Consider the following 25,226-nt stretch of genomic DNA (forward strand, 5'->3'; position numbering starts at 1 on the left):
TGGTGTGTGTGTGTGTGTGTATACATACATACATACATACCTGGGAATCATCACAGTTAAGAAAGTGAGCGTATTTATCATGCCACTCCCCATTCCCAGGCAACTACTGATCTGTTTTCCATTACTGTAATTAACTTTTCCCAGAATTTTGTATACTTGGAACATGCAGTATGTATTTTTTAATCTGTTTTTTTTTCACTCAGCAAAATTACTTTGAGATTCATCTTGAGGCAATGTGTATTTATTTCATTTCTTTTTAAATTTCATTTCAAGTTTATTCATTTTTATTCCTGAGTAGTTTTTCATTAAAAGGTTGTATCTCAGTTTGTTTACTCATTCATTCGTTGATGGACAGACATTTGTGTTTTTTCTAATTTTTGGCAGTCAGCAATAAAGCTGCTATGTATATTTATGTACAAATGTTTCTCTGGATATATGCTTTCATTTTTCTTGGGTAAATACCAGGAGTCAAATCGCTGGATCATATATGGTAGGTATCTGTTTAACTTTTCTGGAAACTGCCAGACTGGTCTCCAAAATGATTATAAGGTTTTATATTCACACCTAAAGTTCCAGTTTCTCCATATCCACACCAACGCTTGGCATGGTAAGTTTTAAAATTTTTATATATTTTAAAGATGTGTAGTGATATCTCATTGTAGTTTTCCTTTGTATTTCCCTAATGGTTAATGATATTGAGCATTTTTCCATGTGCTTATTTGCATCTACATATATTCTTTGGTGAGATGTCTATTCAAATTTTTTTCCCGTTAGTTTTTGAAGGGTTATTTTCTTAAAGTTGAGTGTTGAGAGTTTTTTATATTTTTTCCATACAAGTCCTTTATTAGATATGTGAATTACAAATATTTTTCCCCAGTCTGCGGCTTATTTTTCATTCTCTTAACAGTGTCTTTGAAAGAGCTTGTGTTTTTGATCTTTATCAGTTTATCCCTCTAAGGATCATGTGTTTGGTTTCATATGTAAGAAATCTTTGCCTAACCCAAGGTCACTAAAGTTTTCTCCTGTGTTCTTTTCTAGCTGTTCTATACTTTTATGTTCTGTATTCAGTCAGGTCTATAATCAATTTTGGTTTGATTTTTTTGTATAGTACAAAGTGTGGATTCAAGTTTATTTGTATATTTTTTGCATATGGGTATCCAGCTGTTTGAACACTGTTTGTTGAAAAGACTGTTTTTTCCCTACTAAATGGACTTCGCACCCTTGTTGATAATCGGTTCTCTATTTGTATAGCTCCATGTCTATACTCTGTGTTGTGCTCCATCCATTTTTCTATACTTAGTCTACCCCCATACTGCCTTGATTACTGAAGCGTTATAATAATGCTTAACATCAAGCAGTGTTATAATCAACCTCCTGATTGCTCTTCCTTTTTATTCCATTTTCTGAAAGTGATCATACAAAATTGGTATTAATTCCTCCTTAAATATTTGATAGACTTCACCAGTGAAGCCATCTGGGCCTAGAGTTTTCTTTACGGGAAGGTATTAAACTATAAATTCAGTTCCTTTAAAAGGCATAAATCTATTCAGTTTATCTAAATTTTTTTTGAGTGAGCTGTGGTGGTTTGTATCTTTCAAGGAATTAGTCCATTTCATGTAGGTTATCAAATTTATCAGCATAATGCTTTTTAATAATAATCTCTGATTATGCTTTCAATATTTGTAGAATCTATAGTGATGTTTCCTTTTCTCATCTTTACGTTGAAATTTGTATCTTCGTTCTCTTTTTCTACATCAATCTGCTAGAGGTTTATCAACTTTATTCCTCTTCTGAAAGAGCAAGTTTTTGTTTTATTGATTTTTCTCTATTTTTTTTAACTTTTTAAAATTTTATTGATTTGGCTCTGATCTTATTTCTTGTCTTCTACTGATGTTGGGTTCAATGTTTTTTCCCCAAGTTTCTTAAGGTAGAAGATGAAATCATGGATTTGAGATCTGAGATCTTTTTTCCTTTCTAATATAGGCATTGAATGCTGTAACTTTCCCCCTAAATACTGTTTTAGCTGCATTCCCAAATTTGTAATATCTTGTATTTTCATTCAGTTCGAAATTTTTTCTAATGTCTCTGATTTTTTTTCTTTAACTCATGGATGATTTAGAATAGTGTTACTTTGTTTCCAAATAGCTGGAATGTGTTTTATTGATTTCTAAATTAATTTCTTTGTGAGAAAGATATACTTGATATGACTTGAAACCATTTTAAATTTATTGAAAGTCATTAAAATGCCCAGAATAAGGTCTTGGCAAATGTTTCATGTGTGCTAGAAAATAATATGTATTTTTCTCTTGTGTGGAATGTTCTATGTATGGCAACGTTGATAATGGTCAAATTTATCCTTAACGAGTTTTTCCAATACTTGTTTTATCAATTGAAATATTCTTTTGAAATCTCCAACTAGAATTCTGGATTTGTCTAATTCTCCTGGAAGTTCTATCAGTTTTGCTTCATGTATTTTGAAGCTCTGTTCTTAAGTGTCCTTGTGATAAATTGAGCACTTTTTCCATTATGAAATGGACATTTTTCATCCCTAGTAATATTCTTTACTTTGAAATGTACTTTGATATTAATATAGCTATTCCAGTTCTCTTTTGACTGTGTTTGTATGATATATATTTTCTCTTCTTTTACTTTTAACCTATTTGTGACTTTATATGTAAAGTATGTATCTTGTATTCAGCATATAGTTGGATACAAGATACACACTTTGCTTTTTTATCCAAATTGATAGTCTCTCCCTTTTTATTGCGGTGTTTAAACTACTTGCATTTAATATGATTATTCATATGATTAGGTTTAAATCTAAATATTATATTGCAGTGTTTCCTATTTGTCCCACCTTTTCTTTATCCCTTGATTCTGCCTTACTTTTGATTATTTCTTAATGATTCTGTTTTATCTCATCTGTTGGCTTATTAGCCAGTGTTTCTAGAAATGTTTTTTCTGTCCCCACCCTTTCTTGTTGCCTTTTATTGCAGAATGGTATTTAGAAGTTAGAGCCAGGGTTCTAGTGTCCATTTGTGGTGCTGGAATGTTATTGCTTCTAGGCCCTCCTAAGGGTTAAGACATAACTGAGGGATTGGGGGCAGGAGGAGAAGGGGACGACAGAGGATGAGATGGCTGGATGGCATCGCTGACTCGATAGACCTGAGTCAGAGTGAACTCTGGGAGTTGGTGATGGACAGGGAGGCCTGACATGCTGCGATTCTTGGGGTCGCAAAGAGTCGGACACGACTGAGTGACTGAACTAACTAACCATGCAAACACATGTGTCTGTATCTGTCTTCTTTCATTCTTTTGTGTGTCTGTTCTATTATCCAGTCATGAGCTCATATTTATACCTCTGATTCCAATCCATGGCTTATTCTAGCCTTCTTTCTCTGATGTGAGAAGTAAGACTCTCATTATCTACAATATATGTAAATATGTTTGCTAACTTCCTTAATCCTAGTATACAAAAGTGGTTTGAGAATTTCTAACCCAAACTCTTGTGGGAAACACATTTACTAGTTAGAGTACAATTTTAGGCACAGTTTCTTTTTGGTCTTAACAGTTTCAAGTTAAAATTCTATTTCCAGTTACTAAGACTAATTCTTTTTTTTTTTTGCCTCATCCTCTTCAGTGTGGTTACATTATTCACTTGTGATACAGTTGAATTCTTAGTGTTTGCATTCCATTTTGCTCTCTTCCCCTAAAGCACACACATGCTGGTTGATTTTAATTATCTATATTTTTGGTATGTCAACATCACCATGGTTCTCAAAGTCAGAGTTATACAAAAGGGTGAACTCACAAGTGTCAGTCCCTCCTCATCCCTACTATTTCTTCCCATTTGCTCCCCTTTCCATCCCTTCCTGTCCATCTCACTAGATAACCAATTTCTTTAGTTTCTGGTTTAGCCTTATTTTTTTTTTTTTTTTTGCACAAATGAGCAGCTACATGAATGTTTTCTTATAGCCTCTTTTTTCTTACATGAAGTGTAGTATGCTGCTGCTGCTAAGTCGCTTCAGTCGTGTCCAACTCTGTGCGACCCCATAGATGGCAGCCCACCAGGCTCTCCCGTCCCTGGGATTCTCCAGGCAATAACACTGGAGTGGGTTGCCATTTCCTTCTCCAATGCATGAAAGTGAAAAGTGAAAGTGAAGTCACTCAGTCGAGCCCGACTCTTTGCAACCCCATGGACTGCAGCCTACCACGTTCCTCTGTCCATGAGATTTTCCAGGCAAGAGTACTGGAGTGGGGTGCCATTGCCTTCTCCGAAGTGTAGTATAACCATAGATATATTTTTTTGCATTTTGCCTTTTCACTTAATAGTCTATCCTGCAAACCATTCCATATCAATTTATGGAGATCTTCCTTATTTTTTATGGTAGCAAAACACTGCTGTGTGGCTGTGTGTTTCATAGTTTAAGCACTCAACTGTGTATTGATGTTTAGGTTGTTTCTGATATTTTATGATTACAATGATTTTACAATGAGTAATCTTTGCCTAAGTATTTTTGTATTGGAGATGTCTCCTTACTATAGATTCCTAGAAGTGGGATTCATAGAACACAATATCCCTTTTTGTCCTTCTGTCTGCTTGAAAAATTTCTCATTAATATCAGAAAATAGTAGCCTGTCTTTGCATTTCCTTCCTCTCATGGTTTTGAGTGAAGCAAAAATAAATTTGTATAGGAGTGTAGATGAGGACTTTCTCTAATGTGTTTGGTATTTCAAATAGGGCTTCCCTAGTGCCTCAGTCAGTAAATAGTCTGCCTGCAATGCGGGAGAGCCAGTTTGGATCCCTGGATCAGGAAGATCCTCTGAAGGAGGAAATGACAACCCACTCCAGTATTCTTGCCTGGAGAATCCCAGAGGACCCTGGTGGGCTACATGCAGTCCATGGGGTCACAAAGAGTCAGTATTTCAAATACACCCCTTGTAATACCTAGTCTTCATCCCTTGAGCATTAGATTCCTGTAGTCATTCCTCCCTCTTTCTTTAAATATCTGTTTTCCTAGAACTCTCTTATGTATGTTCTGAAATGTCCTTAATTCGTAGCCAAAGCTGGGATTGGCTTCTAGAAGTATAATTATCTGCATTTTGTCAAGTTTAAAAATACAACAAAACTGGGGTTACCATCATGATAGTCAATTGAAGATAGTAATTTTTTCTTCTTAGTTGCCTCTGGTGCCATGTGTGCTGAAAGAAGCTTGGTTTAAAGGGAAAAGACCACTATGGATAGTTTTCAAGTGGCATGGAAAATCAGACTTGCTTGCCTGATGGAGAACCCTAAGCTTGGTCTCAAATGGAACTTGGAATTTTTAAAATTGCAAACACAAAGTATCAAGTTGCAATCAGTAGCCTGGAAGGATCAGTCTTGAATAGCCCCAAAGGCAGTTCTTACTCTCTGCCTTCCGTTAATGTCTGCCCATCTGAAGCAGGCTTCCCTGATAGCTCAGCTGTTAAAGAATCTGCCTGCAATGAAGCAGACCCTGGTTCGATTCCTGGGTTGGGAAGATCCCCTGGAGAAGGGAAAAGTTACCCATTCCAGTATTCTAGCCTGGAGAATTCCATGGACTGTATAGTCCATGGGGTTGCTCGACACTACTGAGCAATTTTCACTCATTGAAGCACCAGTGAACCCACTCTTCTTTTTATCTGCTATGCTGTTATTTTTGCAGCTTTGCAAATCTTTGTGGGAGACTAATGTTCCTCTGAACTCTATCTTGGGAGCCAAATTTCCACTGGGGCTTTTGCATCACAGTGTTCTCCTCACAGGCTCCTTGGTGCCAGATTTCCTTCCGCAATGACAGGTCACCAGATATGCACTTCTGCTGTCCTTTATTTCACAAAGTCATCTTTGATTGATTGTATGTATCTGGGGGTAAGAGCTCAAAGGCAAGGAGAAGCAAATGCCTTTATCTGCAGAGAACAGCTTCCTAATAACCCTAGCCCTTATCTGCATGTTAAAATGGTCAAGTGGTACTTTGCCCACTATGTCAGCTGCTAGGAGGTGAAGCATTCTGTACCTTTCAGATGACTGTTCCTTTACTTCCTTAATGCTGCTAGTGGTCCGTTGGAAGAAGAGAAAAATACCCCCAAATCCGAGGTCTTATTTGGAAAGCAATATTGAGATTCTAATATGTTTGCTCAGTTGCATCCAACTCTTTTCGACCCTATGGACTGTAGCCTGCCAGGCTCCTCTGTCCATGGGATTCCCCAGGAAAGAATACTCGGGTGGGTTGCCATTCCCTTTTCCAGGAGAGTTTCCTGAGCCAGGGATCAAACCCGTGTCTCTTAGGTTTCCCAAAGTAGCAGGTGGGCTTTTTACCCACCTGAGAAGCCCTTCAGAGATTCTAATACTGTTTTAATTTCCCGACAACACTGATAGACTTGGGTAGGAAATTGAATGCCATTGTTTAGGCTGTTTTACATATAGCACTGTTGATATTCTGAAAGCTTAGTTGCATTTTACTATGTAACATAATCTTAAACTGAAGTGCTTGTTTTTGTTTTTTTTAAATCTAAGGCATGATTGTTGAATATAGGTCCATGGTGGGGCTGATGAATTTCTTGAGTAGAAATAAATTTTGCTGCTCAAAGTATGTGCAACCTTGGCATCATCTGGGAGTTCTTAGAAATAAAGAATTCAGACCTCCTGAATCAAGATTTACATTATTTACAAGATTCCCAGGGAATTCATGAGCGCAGTAAAGTTCAAGAAGCACTAACTTAGAAGATGAACAATTTGTTGAGGAATCAGGGCATGAAGAATTTCTTCTTGGTTCTTTTCATTTTTCTTTTTCTGAAACAAGAACATCTGTCTTCTCCAAAGTTTTGCTTTTTCTAAGATTTAAAAAAAGTGATTTATAGGGACTTCCCTGGCAGTCCAGTGGTTATAACTCTTCACTTCCAATGCAGAGGGCATGGATTCTATCCCTGGTTGGGGAAATAAGATCCCACATGCCAAGCAATGTGGCCAAAAAAAAAAAAAAAAACTGATTTATAACTGGGTTTTTCCTAGCTCACAGAAGATGAACAAAAGGGTCCTTTTGATATAATGTCTAAAGAGACACATTTGAACTCATTGGGGGGAAGTACATGGCTAAAAATTTGGCATTGTGAAGGAAATTTTAAAAAAAATCCAAAAAACAAGGGATTATATATATATGTATATATATAGTTGATTCACTTTGCTGTACAGTAGAAACAAACACAACATTGTAAAGCAACTATAGTCCAATAAAAATTAAAAGAAAGAAAATAAAATTACTTGGGAAATGGTGAAAAAAATAAAGATTTCACATTGTTACTGAATCCCTGTTGATACCTTAAGGTTGAGAATGATCCCTTGGAGATGTAGTCAGCCCTCATTTTTCATGGATTCTGTATTTTCGGATTTGTGCTAAAACCCATTTGTAATCCCCAAATCAATACTCACTGCGCTTGTAGTCATTCATGGACACACAGAGTTGCAAAAAGTTTGAGTCACCTGACACAGATACTCCCATTGGAGGCTGAAGGATGCAGTGCTTAGCCTTGTTTCAGCTCTCATATTTTAACTAAGTGTCCTCTTTGCAGTCTACTAAGTACCACTTTGTCCCCATTTTTGTGCTTTTTGTTGGTGATTTTACTTCTTAAAAATGGCCCCCAAGTATAGTGCTGAAGTGCTGACTAGTGTTCCCTCAGCATAAGAAGGCTGTGATGTGCCTTACAGAGAAAATGTGTGTGTTAAATAAGCTTCGTTCAGGCACGGGCCCTAGTGATTTTGGCCATGAGTTAATGTTAGTGAACCAACAGTATATTATAAAATAAATGTCTTTAAACAGAAACACAGAGTTTGGGATGGACATGTACACAGTGCTATGTTTAAAATGGATAACCAACAAGGTTCTACTGTATAGCACAGGGAAATCTGCTCAATGTTATGTGGCAACCTGGATGAGAGAGGAGTTTGGGGGAGAATGATTACATGTATGTGTATGGCCGAGTCCCTTTGCTGTTCACCTAAAACTATCATAACATTGTTAATTGGCTATACTCTAATAATTGCTATACTTCCTGGAGAAGGAAATGGCAACCCTCTCCAATGTTCTTGCCTGGAAAATCCTATGGACAGAGGAGCCTGGTAGGCTACAGTCCATGGGATTGCAAAGAGTTGGACAAGACTGAGTGACTTCACTCACTCACTCACTCATTCACTCACTCATATGGCCGAGTCCCTTTGCTGTTCACCTAAAACTATCATAACATTGTTAATTGGCTATACTCCAATACAAAATAAGATGTTACAAACCAGGAACACACATAAATCAAGGTTATATGTTGATTGGTTATTCAAATTGTTGTGACCCAAAGTTCTTAGGAAGCAAACTCTGTATTTCCATTAGAAGCAACAGGTCAGTATTTGTTACATTCAGTGTTTATGGCGACTTAATAGAACATAACTGCTGCAAATAATGGGCATCGAGTGTATGTTGAAAAATCAATTAGGCTAGGCTTCCAGCTGAGCATCATTTTCTCTTTTATGGATGGTGACAAGACTAACTTGTTATAATAAGAAACTTTTAATTGTTTTCTGGGAGTGCAATTTCAAGTAAAAACACCTGGTAGTTGACAGAAAGCCGTTCAGTATTTGGAGGGTTTCTTGGGACAGAGGCAATGTGATAAGCAGGCTTCGGTCTTCCTGTGTGGTTGCCTTCTTTGAGGCTTGTGAAGGCAATTGTACGACAGCTACTTTCAGACCTCCAATTTGTGTGTTAAGCTCATTTTCCTTTGGGTCTGTGTTGTCTTTCTCAAAACCCATAACTTTCTCCCTGCATCCATGATCTATGTGGCTGCCTCAGTCCAGATCCACATCTTTTATTGCCTGGAGCCTGATTTCCAAATGCACTTACTTACAGTCCAGTTTCCAGTGCAGCCCACTTGCTACTATAGTCAATCGGATCCTTTCCCTTCTCCCTGTGAAATCTCTCAGTGACTCCCAGTTACCTTGGAATAATGTTCAAGATTCTCTCAGAGATGACTTCTGTCTCTCTGCTTCCCTTTCTTCTTCATCTACCAGGAAGTTGCCTCTGAGTCTAAGATGCTGAAAAGTACCTCTCATGTTGGGACTGTAGAAATAAAAAAAAAAAATTCTCTGTTAGAGCCTTGATGGAAAGGAATGTTCAGCTAGGTGTCACTTTCCCTTTCATAAGAGTATCTGGCCATGAGGTCACAGTGTTGAATAAATGAGAATTTAGGAGTGAGTCTGATCTGATTAGTATCATAACAAACTAGTTTTGTATCAGCAGCCCATTTCTCATATCACTTACCTTCAAGGAAACCCAGCACAAAATAAATCCACAATGAGCATTCAATCCTGGAAAATAAAAAAAAAAGAGGGTGAAGAGATTAGTTATGAAGTACAATTAAAACAGTAGCAACTTGTTTTATGCAGTCAGTTGTTTTAAAACATGTGATGTTTAGTGTAGCAACTGTTCAAGAAGAACAGAGAGTGAATTAATGTAACAGAGCATTGATACACTCTAGATTTTAATTCCTTCTTTCTCTGATTCACACAATGAGTAATATATGGCAGTCAAAAATGAATGAACTATTGCTATATAGAACACTATGGATGAATCTTATTAATGTAATAAATGAAAATAAGTTCCTCAAGATTACATGGTGTGTGTGTGTGTGTATCAATGTTCATTATAAGATTGCACATAGTGGTTACCTTGGGAGGAGGGAGGCGTAGGGAGGGAAGGGGGACGACTACGTAGAAAGAGATAAGTTAATGTCCATGTTCTAGTTTCTGTGTTAAGTAGTGGATTTGTGTGTGTGTGTGTGTATGTTAATATAATAAACACTAATAAACAAGGCCATGATGAGTGGTCAGGAACTAAAGACTTTGATTACTATGACTTATCTAATTCTCTTTACCTGAGTTCTACAGTGAAAAAAATCCCTGTTTGGAAATGTTAGGGAAGCTTCCACCGTTAACCCTATCTAGAAGGTGAATCAATTCTTACATACGTAAGAATTTTAAATTTTGCATATAGGGAAGAAGGTGAATAAAATGATGATATAAAATAGAATATTAACAGTGAATTCCAAGACAATAAGCATTATGAAAATGAGTAAGTAAAGGAAACAGGGCACAAAGACCCTGACTTATTTGAGTCAATCAAGTCCTGGAAACGTGGTGGTGAATTGCAATCAGCTTTAATGTCGTCCCTCATTTTGTGGCATTTGTATTAGCTTGTCCTACATTTTCTTGGCAGCAGGAAGCAAGCAGAGGGCACTATTCAAAGAAGAACAACTGTGTGAGGCTTGTAACAAAAACACGCATCCTATCTTTTGCCCATTGCAGACCACAGAAAAAGAGCCTTGTCTTCCAATTTTCTGAGAAATGTCCTTCCTTTGAAAATGATTTGGTTTTACATTTCTCCCACCAGTACTTGCTCTCATGCTCAATTTCTCGTCACTCTTACATTCCCTTTTCTGCTACGATCCTTGAAATCTCTTTCTAGTAGCAGTTGGTACAAGACAATGCGCATTTATTTTGGTGGCAGCCTTTTCGAGTTTTCATGCCAGAATGTCTGCCTTCACAATGAGCTCATTTTAAGGCCCTTTAGATTTCAGCTGATTCCCAGGAGCTGATGCGAACAGACAAAATTCTATCTGAATTCTCTCTCTCTCTTTCAGCAGGAGCTTTCGTTAGTCCTCTTGGCGGAATCCAGAGAGAGGAACTGAGCGTTGCTTGGATTCCAAAGTCATTTTTAAAACTATATCATGAGGGTCTTCCTGTCTCCTTGGTGACTTGTGACCATTTTCCTCCTGGAATAGCTCGTCCATGTATTTTTAGTAACAGCAGGAGAGGATAGATATTTGGGTGAGCTGTGTACCCAGCTGGGAAGCCTAAGCAGACAAAGGGTCTTAAGTTTCCCTTGATCTTGTTTTTCTCCCCAACCCCCTACCTTCTTCTTCTTCTTCTTCTTTTTTTTTTTTTTTGTAAAGCACAGAAATGGAAGGCCCTCTTGTGAAAAGCACCTCAGCTTACTGGCTGCTGATCTCTTCTTTCGCCCTTTGTTCTGTTTCTTCCCTCTTGTAAGGGAAGCTCTTAAGCTCTGCCAGCTGTTTGTCACCTCCAGAGATATTATGCTGTTTCTGTCGTGTCTGTCCAGCCCAGCTAAAAGGGGAATCTTAACTGTTTGCCTCTCTATAAATAGGAGGCCCAAGAGAGTATAATTTAGCAATGGTTTTGTGTTTTCCAAGCCTCATTGCCCTTGTCTGGGCAGCCAGCAAGTGTCATAGACTTATTGCCTGATTGAATTTGGGTAATTTCTAACTTAAAGGCATTCCCCCCCCCCCATTAGCAGGAAAACTGCTCTATGTTCTTTCTAATAACAATAGGCATTATCTCCTCATTCTCTCCTGTCCTCCAGGGGACCAGCTTGAGCCTTTTCACATCTTAGCAGGAAAGTTCCTGGCAGTAACACACCAGCATTCTTCACGCCTGGATCTACCTTATGTTTACCAGAGTCCCACTCACCACAGCAAATCCCATCACCACACCCAGAGGCCTTGTGGGAGAGAACCTTACACGGGGGCTTGGATAGGAGAGGTGTGACTGGTTGGGGGTGTGAATGTCATTATCTCCCACAGTGGACTTTGGGAAGGATTTTGAGCCAAATGCTTTCGGTGAAATGGAAGCAGATCTTCTCATTGCTGTGATGAAGGATGAGAGCTAAGGAGAGGAGAAGATGAAGTTTCTTGGGTGATGTGACACTCTGGCAAATGGATTTATTTGGAAAGTCTCTGAAATAGAAAACCAAATCCTTTGGCTTATTCTTGAAAATAAGGCCCCCAAAGCAGTGAATAAATGTAAAGACTCATAGATTCTCTACATAAAAATGAAGAACTCTTACATGGCAAGCACTGAGAATGAATAAGGAAAATACAGCTGGGAAAATTATAGACAATAGACAAAGGGATAATAATCCTAAAAATTAACAAGACAGACAAATCTGTCCATAGAAAAAATCAGCAAAAGTCATGAAGATGATGTTTACAAAAGAAGAAATATAAATATACACATGACTGGCAGTAGACACATAAGAAAACATTCATGTCAACCAGTAATCAAAGAAAGGCAAACAAATTTAAGCTTCTGACAAACAAATATCAATTCCTGAAGTCTTTTCAGAGCACTTATATAAAGAAGGGGTTCGATGCCTGAGTCGGGAAGATCCCCTGGAGAAGGAATTGGCAACCCACTCCAGTATTCTTGCCTGGAGAATCCCATGTTCGGAGGAGCCTGGTGGGCTACAGTCCATGGGGTCGCAAAGAGTCAGACATCACTGAGCGACTTAACAACAACATATAAAGGAGGGGCAAGGGAATGGAGAGGTTGGGGTTCAGTTTAGTTCAGTCGCTCAGTAGTGTCCGACTTTGTGACCCCATGAACCACAGCACGCCAGGCCTCCCTGTCCATCACCAACTCCCAGAGTCCACCCAAACCCATGTCCATCGAGTCGGTGATGCCATCCAGCCATCTCATCCTCTGTCGTCCCCTTCTCCTCCTGCCCCCAATCCCTCCCAGCATCAGAGTCTTTTCCAATGAGTCCACTCTTCACATGAGGTGGCCAAAGTACTGGAGTTTCAGCTTCAGCATCATTCCTTCCAAAGAACACCCAGAACTGATCTCCTTCAGAATGGACTGGTTGGATCTCCTTGCAGTCCAAGGGACTTTCAAGAGTCTTCTCCAACACCACAGTTTAAAACCATCAATTCTTCAGCGCACATCTTTCTTCACAGTCCAACTCTCACATCCATACATGACTACTGGAAAAACCATAGCCTTGACTAGACGGACCTTTGTTGGCAAAGTAATGTCTCTGCTTTTCTCAAAAGCAGAGTGGGGTGGGGAGTTACAATTCTAGGGCAGGCCTCTCTGAGTTGGTGCCATTGGAGCAGAGGCCTGAATGAGGTGAGGGCACAGCCCATGTGCTCTAGAAGCATTTCAAGCTGAGGTCAGAGCCCGATAAGGTCCTGAGCTAACACCAAGCAATGGGAAAGCTGGCTGTACAACTTGAGCTGGAAGATATTTTGATACTGGCTTGGCCAAAAAGTTCATTCAGTTTTAAATAAAAAGACATTTTCACCAAAAACTTTATTTAAATAATATCAGCTTTATGTAAATCTATTGTGATTAGATAGCTAAGTCCATGCATAACATTGTATGAGGAAATGTGTCCAGGTTTCAAATAACTGATTTAGAAATGATCTTTTGGGAACCCGGCTTTTTTGTGAGAGAACCTCCTACCGCACCAGCTCCTCTCTGAGGCTTGATGTGGATCCAGAGGAGGACAGCCTGAGAAAATAAGATAAGGAGCTGCTGTTCTTCTGGTAGATTCGTGCATCATCAAATTCCTGTTCTAGTGTTTGTTGGTCCAACGTTCTGGGAGCTAATGTAGAAGTAGGCTCTTTATCTTGTTAAATGTGATTTCCTTGCAGTCACCATCCACCAGCGATTTGTAAAAAGAGTTTGAGTTAAATGCTTCTTCACACTCCAAAGACTGCATTGGGCTGCTCTGTCTTGGTTACCTCAGTTTCTCTAAGTGTAGTGATGGGAAAGGGAAAAGATTGCTAGGATGTAAAGATAATCTAGAGACCCGTAGGTACAGTATTTGTGGATCTTGAAATGGGATTATAGCTTTATTTGGATGTCTCACTTAGAACAACTGTTTTTTGTCTCTTAGTTTTGTGAAGACAAACAATTATACCCTCACTGTGCTTCTGTTTCTTTCTCCTGTGCATGCTCAGTCATGTCTGATTCTTTGGGACCCCATGGACTGTAGCCCACCAGGCTCCTCTGTCCTTGGGATTTCCCAGGCAAGAATATTGGAGTGGGTTGCCATGGCCTCCTCCAGGGGATCTTCCTCACCCAGGGATTGAACCTGCATCTCCTCTACTGCAGATTCTTTACCTACTGAGCCAGCTGGGAAGCCCCTTGGCCTTCGTTTTCCCCTAGATGATCCTTAAGCACATGGAGAGCTTGCAGACACATGGACCCCCCACCTCAAAGTTTCTGGTTCAAAAGACCCGTGATGAGGCCCGCAAACTCATACCCAAGCAATGCTGCTGAACTCCCATGCTTTCGGTCACATTCACCTGTAAAATTGAGAAGGCCCAGTTCAGCTCTACAGTTCTGTAAGTTGATGTTTCAACACAGGAGGCGTGAGCACTGCCTGATCACTTAATTGCTCAACCATCTTTAGGACTCACTTGCTGACCCTGCGGAAACCAAATCATGGCCATGCTTAGGGTCTACAGACAGACTGGTTTCCGGTCTTATTTTAGCCTTGAGAGAAAAACAGAGGACAAGCTAGCTCTGACTTGGAATTAAGATTAACATGTGAGTCTTGAATGGCTTCAGTGTTCTATCTTTTTGCCTCCCAGGCATCCCCAAATTCTGGCATTACCCGAATCTTCCCTGACTTAAGCTCCTGGTCTTGGTAAGAAAGGATCCTGCCTATGGGAAAATATGGGAGAACTGGAGAAATAAAAGGGAAGATGAAGAGGGCAAAGAGTTTAATAAGTCAAAGTAAGTTGAGGACACTAAGCTTTTAGTTCCTTTAAATATTTGTTTCTTATAGACAGTTCACACCCCTGGGAGAGTTCTTGAGATGCCATTTAAAGAAAAGAAAGCAAGGGTAACTGAACTGTTAGCATTTGTCACAGCTAGGGTCTTGAGAACTTGACATTCCAGAAAAACTTGGCTGCTAACCACCCCAGCAGCAAAATCCAGTGTGGAAAGTGCTCACTTTAGAAGATAGTGTTTGATTTGAAACGTTCATTCCAACTGTGTGTCTTTTCTGGCCATTTCTTGTGAATAAGAGTCATGTGATATTTTCCTTTCCTAGGTGTTATTCCTGAGGCTTATCATATAGAGCACTTGTGAAATGGGAGAAAAGTTACAAAGTAGTCTATTCTATTTTATTCACTGTCTATTGTTTAAAATGTTTCATATTCTATTCATTTATTTACTTGAAAAGCCATACATAATAAAAGTCAGAAATTACTCCTCAAAAGAAAAATTCCCACAATCCTATTTATCAGAGGGAATTTACTGTAACATTTTGGTGTAAAGCCTTTCATACTTTTTTGAACATTTTTTTAAGGTTTTATTCAAATATGGTTGACTCACAGTGTTGTGTTAATTTCTGCTGTACAGCAAAATGACTTTTCACATTCTTTTCCATTACGGTTTACCACAGGATATTGAATATAGTTCTCTGTGCTATACCGTAGGACCTTGTTATTCATTCATTCTATATACAGTAGTTTGTATCTGCTAACCCCAAACTCCCAATCCTTCTCTCCCTTATTCCTCTCCCCCTTGGCAACCACAAGTCGGTTCTCTGTCAAAGATAGGTTCATTTGTGTTCTATTTTATATTCCACATTTAAGTGATATATGATATTTGTCTTCCTCTTTCTGACTCACTTCACTTAGTATGATAATATCTAGGTCCACCATGTTTTTTTCGATGACTTGTTGCCATATTTTCTACAAAATGAAGTTGCCATATTTTCTACAGAAATCGAGTTTGACTACTCAAATAATTTAACCACCTCTTTTTGCTAAGTTTATTGCAGATATTTTTCCGTCTAGCTCAATACATGTCTGTGCCCCATGACTCTATTGTGAATATATCATTCTCTAGGTAACCAGTGCTCTATGATACTTTGCACCCTTTTTTGCTATTAAGCAATGTGATAACCTTCCTGGAATGTGCATTTTTACATGTGTGTCCAGTTAGTTCCCAAGGATAAATCCTTAGAAGCTGAATCCTGGTTCATAGATTCCCAGTGCCTAATTGCACTGTAGAGATGTTGGCTCCCTTTACACATACTCTCAGGAGTGTCTGGTTAGTAATCTGCGTGTTTCAAAATGAGTTTTTAAATTATTTTTAAGACGCTACTTCATGGCATTAGAGAATTTAAGTGATGGTTCTTGAATGAAAGCTTTAGCGAGCTGAACGCGTTTGAAGTATTGCTGGTGAATAACATTTGGAGCTTTCTGTTCACACAATCTTTCTGCAGCATTTTTGCACTGCCTTGATGAAGCAGTCTTGATTAATTAGTAGAAGCCAGTGGGCAGGACTCTGAGATGTTTGCTCATCAGGCTTCCTCTGTATTTAGGAGCTGCATGTATAAAAATATCTTTCCTCAAATACTATTTTATATTTATTTGTGAAGTTAAAAAGCTTGTGCAGCCCAATATCTGTTCACACATACATTTCAAGGCTATATTCAGTCTTGATCTCCTGTTTTAAATATATTTTTAGAATGAATGGTTTCCTGTGCGTGGTGCTTGGCATACAGCTTAAAAAAATTGAAGATAGAAAAAATTCAGGGACCTGTTTTCCTACAGCAGTGCAGAGAACCCTTTGGAAAAAATACTGCTTTATCTTTTGAGTGAGGCAGGGATGTATTCCTTTTGAAAAGACAAACTTGGAATTCTAAAGCCACTCTTGCCAAGTCCTGCAAATACAGACCTCAGATTTCACACCAGCTTATTAACAAAGACATGGATGTCTGAAACAATGAAGAGAAGGGTGGATATGGCAAGAGAGAATCTTGCCATGTTATGTTAAAGTTCCCTCTTGACCTTAGAAATGCCTCTTTCACCAGAGCTGAATAAAGTTCTTTATAAAAGTAAGAGGTAGTGGAGACAACTTTAGGAATTTTTGTCCCCCGAATGTGCAGTTGGCATCCCAAAGAAAGTTTTATCTGATTCTGAATTATTTCAGTTAACACAATTGCCAATTTCTTTTTTAGTTTCTCTTGAGAAGGCCTTGACAGAAACCTGGCTTGATATTTCATTAAACAAGCATTTCTTTGTTATAGAAGGATCATTTTACTTTATTATTAGCGTATAATTGGTTTACAATGTTGTGTTCGTTTCTGCTGTACAGCAAAGTGAATCAGACATACGTATACATATATCCCTTCCCTCTTGAGCTTCCCTCGCACACCTCATCCCACTCTTCTAGGCCACCTTAGGGCACTGAACTGAGCTCTCTGTGCTCTACCCCGGCCTTTTCTGTGTCATAACTAGCATTGTCAGTATTCTGTAAAAAATATCATCTAATTTATTGGGCTGGCCAAAAAGTTCATTTGGATTCATCCGTAAGATGGTATGGGAAATCCGAACGAACTTTTTGGCCAACCCAATACTACCCATCATCCTATGAGATCTGGGTACTAACATTAGTTCATTTCACAAGTGAGGAAACTGAGGCACAGAGCAACCTAATAAATTGCCCAAGAATACTGAGTGATAACAGCCAGTAGGCAAACCCAGGCAGCCTGACTCCTGATTCCTAGCTGTGCTGCCTGGCAGGTAAAGGGTTTTAGGAAATGATAGCCCCTATTTTTGACGGAAAGAAACTGGTCACCATTATTCTCTAATAGACTAGTAGTTCTCACCTTTGGCTGCACACTTCAATCAGCTGGGGAGCTTTTCAAATTCAAGGAGCCCCCGGCCACACCTCTGACCCAGGAAATCAGTGGGACCCAGGCCTGATAGTTTTTAAAGCTCGCCAGGTGATTCCAATGTGCAGCCAAGGTTGAGAAGTCCAGATCTAGGAGAAGATACATTACTGATGGCCATGACTTTCGCAAAACATCTCATGGAAGAAGCACTGCGGCCACGTCTTGATTTCCTCCAGAGGTGAGCTTATTCACAAAAGAGCAGTCTTGTTTCAAGCAGAGGCAGTTTGAGCGTGGGAAAGAATGATTCCTTCTGAAGATTCTGGTTCTGACACTATTTGAGACAAGTCTGGGGACGGGGCTGTGAATCCATCTGTGGTCATATAATTCAGCCAGCTGTTTCGCTTTATTACCTGGGTGAGTGGGATTGATGCCCTTAGTTGAATCCGAGCCTAGTTGGTTTTGATCTGCTCCAGCTGAATCTCACAAGAAGGAACAAAATCAGTGGCAGTCGGGAAGCAAGGCCAGGTCTCAGGCAGATGGCAGAACAGCAAGAGGCTCAGGCTGTGGCCTCTTCTGCTCTCTGTGAAAAGCTGGAGTACTCTATTTCTTTAACTGGCCAGAAAAGAGAAGGTGAGAATTCGGAAAGAAGTTTTCTGTTGGAGTGACATTGTGAAATTGAATAGCCTTTCAAGAATAATGCCTTCCAGCCATGGCGGGGTGAGCAGAGCATCCGTAGCATTTAAGGAAATCTACCAACGCTGGGTCAGTAGTTAATGGTCAACATGGCTGCTGTTCCATCTGAATCATGCTGGGAAAGTGAACCTGTGGGTCGGGGCATTTATTTTAGAATTGGCAGCCTGTTCAAACAAGACTAAAATCTGTCGAGGAAATGGTGAGCACAGTCATTTCTCCTGGACACTTGAGTTTGTCTCAGAAGTCCATGAGGCACGCAGGGAATCCAACTGGCAGAGGTGCACTAGGGCATTTCTCGTTATGGCTGTACACAAAAGCTAATTACACGGGGTCCTTTTTCTCTTTGTTCCTGTTGTCAAAGTGTCTTCGAGAATTGCATTTGTGTGACGGCTGTCTCAGGGCATATAAAAGGGATGCTGGTGATGGGAATAGATGCTGTCTACCACTGTTTAGCAGAGACAAACAGTACAGATTCTGTGGGATTTGTAATATAATCTGTGACCTGAATCATTACCCAAACGGCAAAGATTGGTGCATGTGAGCTCAGCTGTATCTGACTCTTTGCGACCCCATGGACTGTAGCCCACCAGGCTCCTCTGTCCATGGGATTTCCCAGACAAGAATACTGGATTGGGTTGCCATTTCCTCCTGTAGGGGATCTTCCCAACCTGGGGATCAAACCCACATCTCCTGCATTAAAGGCAGATTCTTTACCACTGATCCACTGGCTGCTGCTGCTGCTGCTGCTGCTAAGTCGCTTCAGTCGTGTCCGACTCTGTGCGACCCCATAGACGGCAGACCACCAGGCTCCCCAGTCCCTGGGATTCTCCAGGCAAGAACACTGGAGTGGGTTGCCATTTCCTTCTCCAATGCATGAAAGTGAAAAGTGAAAAGTGAAAGTGAAGCCGCTCAGTCGTATCTGACTCTTAGCAACCCCATGGACTGCAGCCTATCAGACTCCTCCATCCATGGGATTTTCCAGGCAAGAGTACTGGAGTGGGGTGCCATTGCCTTCTCCGGAGCCACTGGGGAATTCCCTAAATGGCAAGATATATGCTAAATACAGAAGATGATTTCGTAGCTGGAACTGGAGTATAGAGAATAATAATCTGCCATGTGCCCACCCCCTGGTTTAAGAAATGGGACCCTAATAGCTCCCTAGAGACCTCTCCACTCCACCCTGCCACAGCTGCATGGTACCCCCTTCCCTCCAGATATAACCATTGTCCTGCCTTGTGTTGCTCATTTTCTTATTTTTTAGTATCTGTGTGTGTGGGTGTGTCTCCCTACACACTGTATTGCTTTGAAAACCAAGTAGTGTGCACACACCTAGCTGTGGAAGGAAAGGGAGACCACACTTCTTGTCGCTGAAGCTCCCAAGGCTGGGGTGGGGGTGGGGGTCAGTTGAGCCAGGTCTCCAGGAGAAGGTGGGCTTTAGGTTCCATGAAGTTATTCCGGGGAAGTTGATGGGCAAGGCCACAAATGAGTCTGAGGGATAATGGGGGCTTCTCCGTGTCAGGACCTCTGACGGTGCTGTGGTTTAGGGCCAGGTACTAGGTGCCCAATAGGAAGTTGGGGGAGATGGGCACCTCGGCATTTTCTTCTTTTTAGCTCACTGGGACCTGTTCCCAGTGCATAGTAATAGGTCAAAGCAGAATGCTGCTGGGGAGTGCCTGTTGGGAAGAGTGGGGTGACATCAGCCAGTGGTCAGGAAGAGCAACACAGGATCTGAGGATCTGAGCCCTTCTGGGTCACTCTGTCCTCAGGTTTAATGGCAGCAAGGGTCTAGTGAGGACAGCCCTCAGTGTACCCATCCAGTCTCCTTGCTCCCATCTGGACTTTCGATGCCTGGCTGTCATCCTGGACGCCTCCTTCTCTCTCATCCTGGGTTCCCTTGGCCTTTCCTGGGTTAGAGGTGCTTTCTTAAAAAAAATCTGTTTATTTTTGTATTTTGACCATGCTGCACAGCATGCAGGATGATTCAGTCCTATGAGTGATTGAACCTGGGCCTCCATACCAAAAGCACCAAATCCTAACCATGAGGCCATTAGGAAGTCCCCTAGAGTTGCTTTTCCTTCGATCTTGTCTTCCTCTTATTCTGGTAATGCGCATCCTCTAGTAACTTTGTGAGGAAAGGTTCGTGGGAAGTAAATTTTTTGAAGCTCAACTGGCCTAAAAATGTCTGTTCTACCATCACGCTTGATTGGCAGTTTGGAAATAGAATTGCAAGTTTGAAATACAAGTCCTGAAGGGAAATTAACACATTGCTGTTTGTTCTCTCTTTCCACTGTTTCTGTTGCAAAGTATGAAGTTCTTCTGATTTCTGATAGGCTACATGTGACCTGATTTTTTTTTTCTCTCTCTGGAAGCTTGTAATGTCTTTTTTGTCCTCAAGGATCTGAAATGTCCCGCTCATGGGCCAAAACATGGGTTTCTTTTCATTCACTGTGCTGGATGGTCTCTGACATACTATGTGCCATTTCCCTCTGACACCTCAATTCCTTCAGTTTTGGGAATCTTTCTTGAATGTTCTTTTTGTTCTCCATGTTCTCTTCTCATCCTGCAGGTAGCATTCAGGAGCTGGACTCTCCATAGCCATTATTTGATTTTTCATTTTCTCCTCTTTTTAATCTCTTTAATACTTGAATTTTTAGAAGATACCATCTAACACTTCTAGTTTTTAATTTCTCATAATATTCTTTAAATTCTGCGAATTTTTTGGTTTTTAATTTTCTGGATTTTGTTATTTATCACTTCTTTATTTTCATGGATACTCGATCTTCTCTATGAATATCATTGATACACATTTGCTGACATTTGCTTGAAGCTCGGGCTTTCTCCAGCTTGCTCCCTTCTTTTTGCTTGTTTTGATCTTTATCATCTTTGTAGAGGCTTTTGCCTGCAATTCGGGAGACCTGGGTTTGATCCCTGGGTTGGGAAGATCCCCTGGAGAAGGGAAAGGCTACCCACTCTAGTATTCTGACCTGGAGAATTCCATGGACTGTGTGGTCCAAGGGGTTGCACAGAGTCTGACATGACTGAGTGACTTTCACTTTCAGAGGGTTTTCACAGGTGTTTGATAATCCTTGGTTGCTTGGGGTCTAGAAAGCTGTTGTGAAGTTCTGAGCAGGTGGGTGGACCTTGTCAAATTTATTTCCCCATAGAGTGATCCAGGTTGGGTATTTGGTGGAAAACCCCAATGTTGGTCTCTTGAGGCCTTCCTTCTTGGTCTGCTTAGATGTCCTAGAGAAACTTTCAGTCTCTCCCAGGAGGGGTGGATCTGGAGTTCAGCCTGGCAGCTCCTGGGGGGAAGAGATCTGGGGTGGGCGCTGTCTATGTTCAGGGTTCAGTGTGCATGTCTGCTCATGTGACACCCCTATTTTCACCAGACTACCCATGGCCTCGTGATGCCTCCCAGGCCAGATGGCCCTGTATTTTACCCTCTTCAGGAAATAAATCTCTCTGGATGTTTGCCTTGGTGGGGAAGGGGCAGTCACTCCATGGAATGGGATGAGAAGCTAGAAGTTAGCTTCTAAAACAGCTTGCTTTCCAGCCTTTTGCACTTTTCCTGTCCTCTGTTTCCCCAGCTCTGGAGGAGCAGCGTGCCCATTTTCCACTTTCCTCCCTAATGGCTTGAGATCTTTTTTTTCTTCCTCACCTCCTGAATCGCTTAGCCCTCCCCTCTCTGCTTTGCAGAATCTGAAAATTTGTTGCTCCTTACTCCTCTTTTCTCCTAAACTTGTATTTTTAAAACAGCAGTTCTTTTATGTGGTCTTGATGGGGTTATAGGAGAGTGAAATTAGATGCATGTGTTTACCAATTTATCAACTTAAGCTGGAACTTGTCCTTTTTTTTTTTTTTTTTTTTTTTTTTTCATCATTGGATCCGGTACACATCTTAACTATCGGAAGCCAAAGGTCAAGTCCATTAACAAGGTTTCTGACCATTCAGCCAACACCTTTGTGCCAGGTGCCGTCCAGCCCTTGCCATGTGTACACATCCAAGTAGGAATGGCTGTCATCCTTAGTCTACAAAAGACAAAACTGACCTCCACTTCAGCCCATGCACCCAAGGTCACTGCTAAAAGAGTGGCAGTGCTGGGATCTGAATGTAGTCCAAGATTTGCTTTTTGAAACCCTGTGAAAGTTTTTAACAAGCCCAGGAATTTCCTTATCCTAAAAGCTGATATGAACAAATGCCTGTGAATTCTATGAGAAGCTCTGAGTTCATTGGACTTTGAAGGAGCAAAAGATTTTGACATGTATGGGGCTGAGTAACCTAGCCTGGGCTTTTGAAAAGTGAATGGGGGGGCACCCACAAAGCCTGAGAAGCATCTGCTTTCCGCAGCCGTAGCACCTCGTGCCTCCTGGCTAGCTGGGTGTGCAGCTGAAGGTCTGTCATGGGCACTGTTGTACCATCTGTCTGTAGAACAAAGTGTACATGATTTTCTGGCCCACCCAGGAGAAGGTGTGTCCTCTGGTGAGAATGTGTGGTGACCAAGGGCTTCTTTTCTGTCTAGCCACAGGTCTGGGTAACTCTATTGTCCATTCAGCGTCCTGAGCACCACCATCTCATTTTCCTATTGACAGTTTTGCTTCTGCTCTGCAGCATTATGAAGGCATTGATTTGGAAAAGACATGCAACCAGAAATAGAAGCTTTAAAGTCTGTACAGATTTAATTATTTATTGTGGTTTTTTGCAACCTCTATTCCAACCAGAATTTTCAGACCAAATTATGTGTCCCAAAGAAGTGTACTTCAGAGCTTAAGTGTTGCCTAAAGCTTTAAGGTGGGACTTGATAGGTTTGCATATTAGAGTATTAGAAATATTGGTAAACAATGAGACTTTTTTCCCAAATGTGAAGAGTGTTGTCATTCTTGTAGCAGGTTTCAGCTTCAGTGAGCTTTCTAAACATGGCTGCTTGCTTGTTAAGAATACTTCTGTTTGTATTCTTTCCCATAACTAAAGGTAGTCCTTTGCCTAGAAGAATGTAATAAAAAACACAAATGGTCGGAAATAGGTTTTTTGGTTTTTTTTTTGTTTTTTTTAAATACAAAGCACTATTAACCTGCCTCTGCCTATGAACCCTTGAAATTAGCTGGGGTTACATTTTAATACAGCATTTTGAGCCAAATTATTTTTATTCTCTGTGGAGAGAACCCTTTTCATTTAAAGGGATTAAAAGAGTGCTGGACCAATTTCAGCTGCTTTAAAATGCACATTTGGGGCCTTTTTTATGTTCTCTCAAGTTCTAAAGAAAAGAACATTTTAAGGGCACTCTGTAAACTGCTTTACAGTATTGGCTTTCAAATGTAAGTACAGCTTTACCTAGGAGAGAAAATGATGGATAACATACACCTTGAGTATTTTCTTTGGGAGTAATAAAGTTTTACCTTTATATTTTAATTTCTTTTTTTAAACATTTTTCATCATGGGAATATCATCTCCTCTGTTCTTATTACCCAAAGGAAAATATTTAGGTGCCTCATATCAGAAACATATGCTATACCATAGCCAAACTTTGAATCAGAAGAGAAATTTAGAACATCTTGTCAGCATAGACCTGCAATCCTGAGGTCATCATCTCTTTAGACCTTGCAGGGGGGAGCTTCTACTAAAAAAAGCCTAGACTTCGGAATTCTAGGTTTCAGTTCTGCCCATACCTTGCATTCTGGGAAATGTCATTTGACCTCTCTGGGCTTGTTTCTGCAGCAGTAAAATGGAAATACATCTCAACTTGCATGGTTACTGTACAGTTAGAGAGAATGCACATGGGGAGTCTGCTGTAACAAGCGGTGTACAACTGGGAGCTCTAGTCATAATATAGCAGTAATTGACAGTGTTTACTGCCTACTGGCCTTTGTTCTTGGAGAAGGCAATGGCACCTCACTCCAGTACTCTTGCCTGGAAAATCCCATGGACGGAGGAGCCTGGTGGGCTGCAGTCCATGGGGTCGCTAAGAGTCGGACACGACTGAGCGACTTCACTTTCACTTTTCACTTTCATGCATTGGAGAAGGAAATGGCAACCCACTCCAGTGTTCTTGCCTGGAGAATCCCAGGGACGGGGGAGCCTGGTGGGCTGCTGTCTATGGGGTCGCACAGAGTTGGACACGACTGAAGCAACTTAGCAGCAGCAGCAGCAGCAGCCTTTGTTCTAAGGGTTTTATGTGCAACTCATTAAAGCCTCATGAAAACCTTCTAAGATAGATACAATGTTAATATCCCCATTTTATGAGAAAACTGAGGCATACACATTAACATCCGCATTTTACAGATGAGGAAACTGAGGCCCGGAGAGTTTTGTGTGCTCTGGGTTATACAGCTAGTAAATGCGTGCTGTATGCAACAACAGTAGGTGCCCCATAAGTGCTGGCTGAATGAGTATGTGAAGGAATTTCCATAACTTCCTAAGATGGGAACTTTTTCTGGAGGTCCATGCTTCCTCTGCAAAATGTGTTTTCTTCAGAGTCCCCTACTCAATTTTCCTGTGCACCTCCTTTTGCCTTAGAGAGCTGGTGCCAAACCCTGCATCAGCATTTCTACTGAGTTTTCTGCAGCACAGCTGATCCCCATAGCCAACCTGAATGTCATTGCCTCGAAGGGACTATGAAAGAGTCACTTGGTAAATACAGATCTTTGAAAGCAACACCCCTAGAGCAAGAGCTGGCACCGTGTTTCTATAAAGGGCCAGACAGTAAAGATTTTCAGTTTTGCAGACCATAGCGTCTCTGTCACAACTTCCCTGTTGTAGGCTGAAAGCAGCCACAGACAATAAATAAATGGATGGGCACAGCCGTGTTCCAAGAAGACTTTATTTACAGAAAGAAGCTGGCTGGCCACATTTGACAAGAGAGCTGTCTTTTGTCAACCCTGCACAGCGCTTTCCCTACTTTGCAGTGCCTCAGCGTACCTTTTTAGATAGAGATGCCTGGGTGCTACCCCAATAAAAGGCTGATACTCAGAAAAAAGTAAAATGATTTCTCTCATGCAGTTGTGAAAATGAACACAGGTTAACGATTCTGTTTTACTTGGGTTAAGG

At 40.7% G+C, this 25,226-nt stretch overlaps 1 protein-coding gene and 1 long non-coding RNA gene across 5 annotated transcripts in view; both read left to right on the top strand.

The window, feature by feature from the left end:
• Positions 1–11,493, top strand: part of LOC147340162 (uncharacterized) — a 38,936-nt gene extending 27,443 nt beyond the window's left edge. For all 3 annotated transcript variants that reach the window (XR_015158969.1, XR_015158970.1, XR_015158971.1), the window contains one exon: positions 1–11,493. This exon is cut by the window's left edge. This is a non-coding gene — a long non-coding RNA (uncharacterized LOC147340162).
• The window catches only part of TSPAN7 (tetraspanin 7), a 131,290-nt gene that overhangs the window by 29,335 nt on the left and 76,729 nt on the right, over positions 1–25,226 (top strand). The window lies entirely within an intron of this gene.

This window comes from Bos grunniens, chromosome X (genome assembly GCF_055505025.1).
Source record: "Bos grunniens cultivar Pamir isolate PY7600 chromosome X, Bosgru_T2T1.0, whole genome shotgun sequence".
NCBI lineage: Eukaryota > Metazoa > Chordata > Mammalia > Artiodactyla > Bovidae > Bos > Bos grunniens.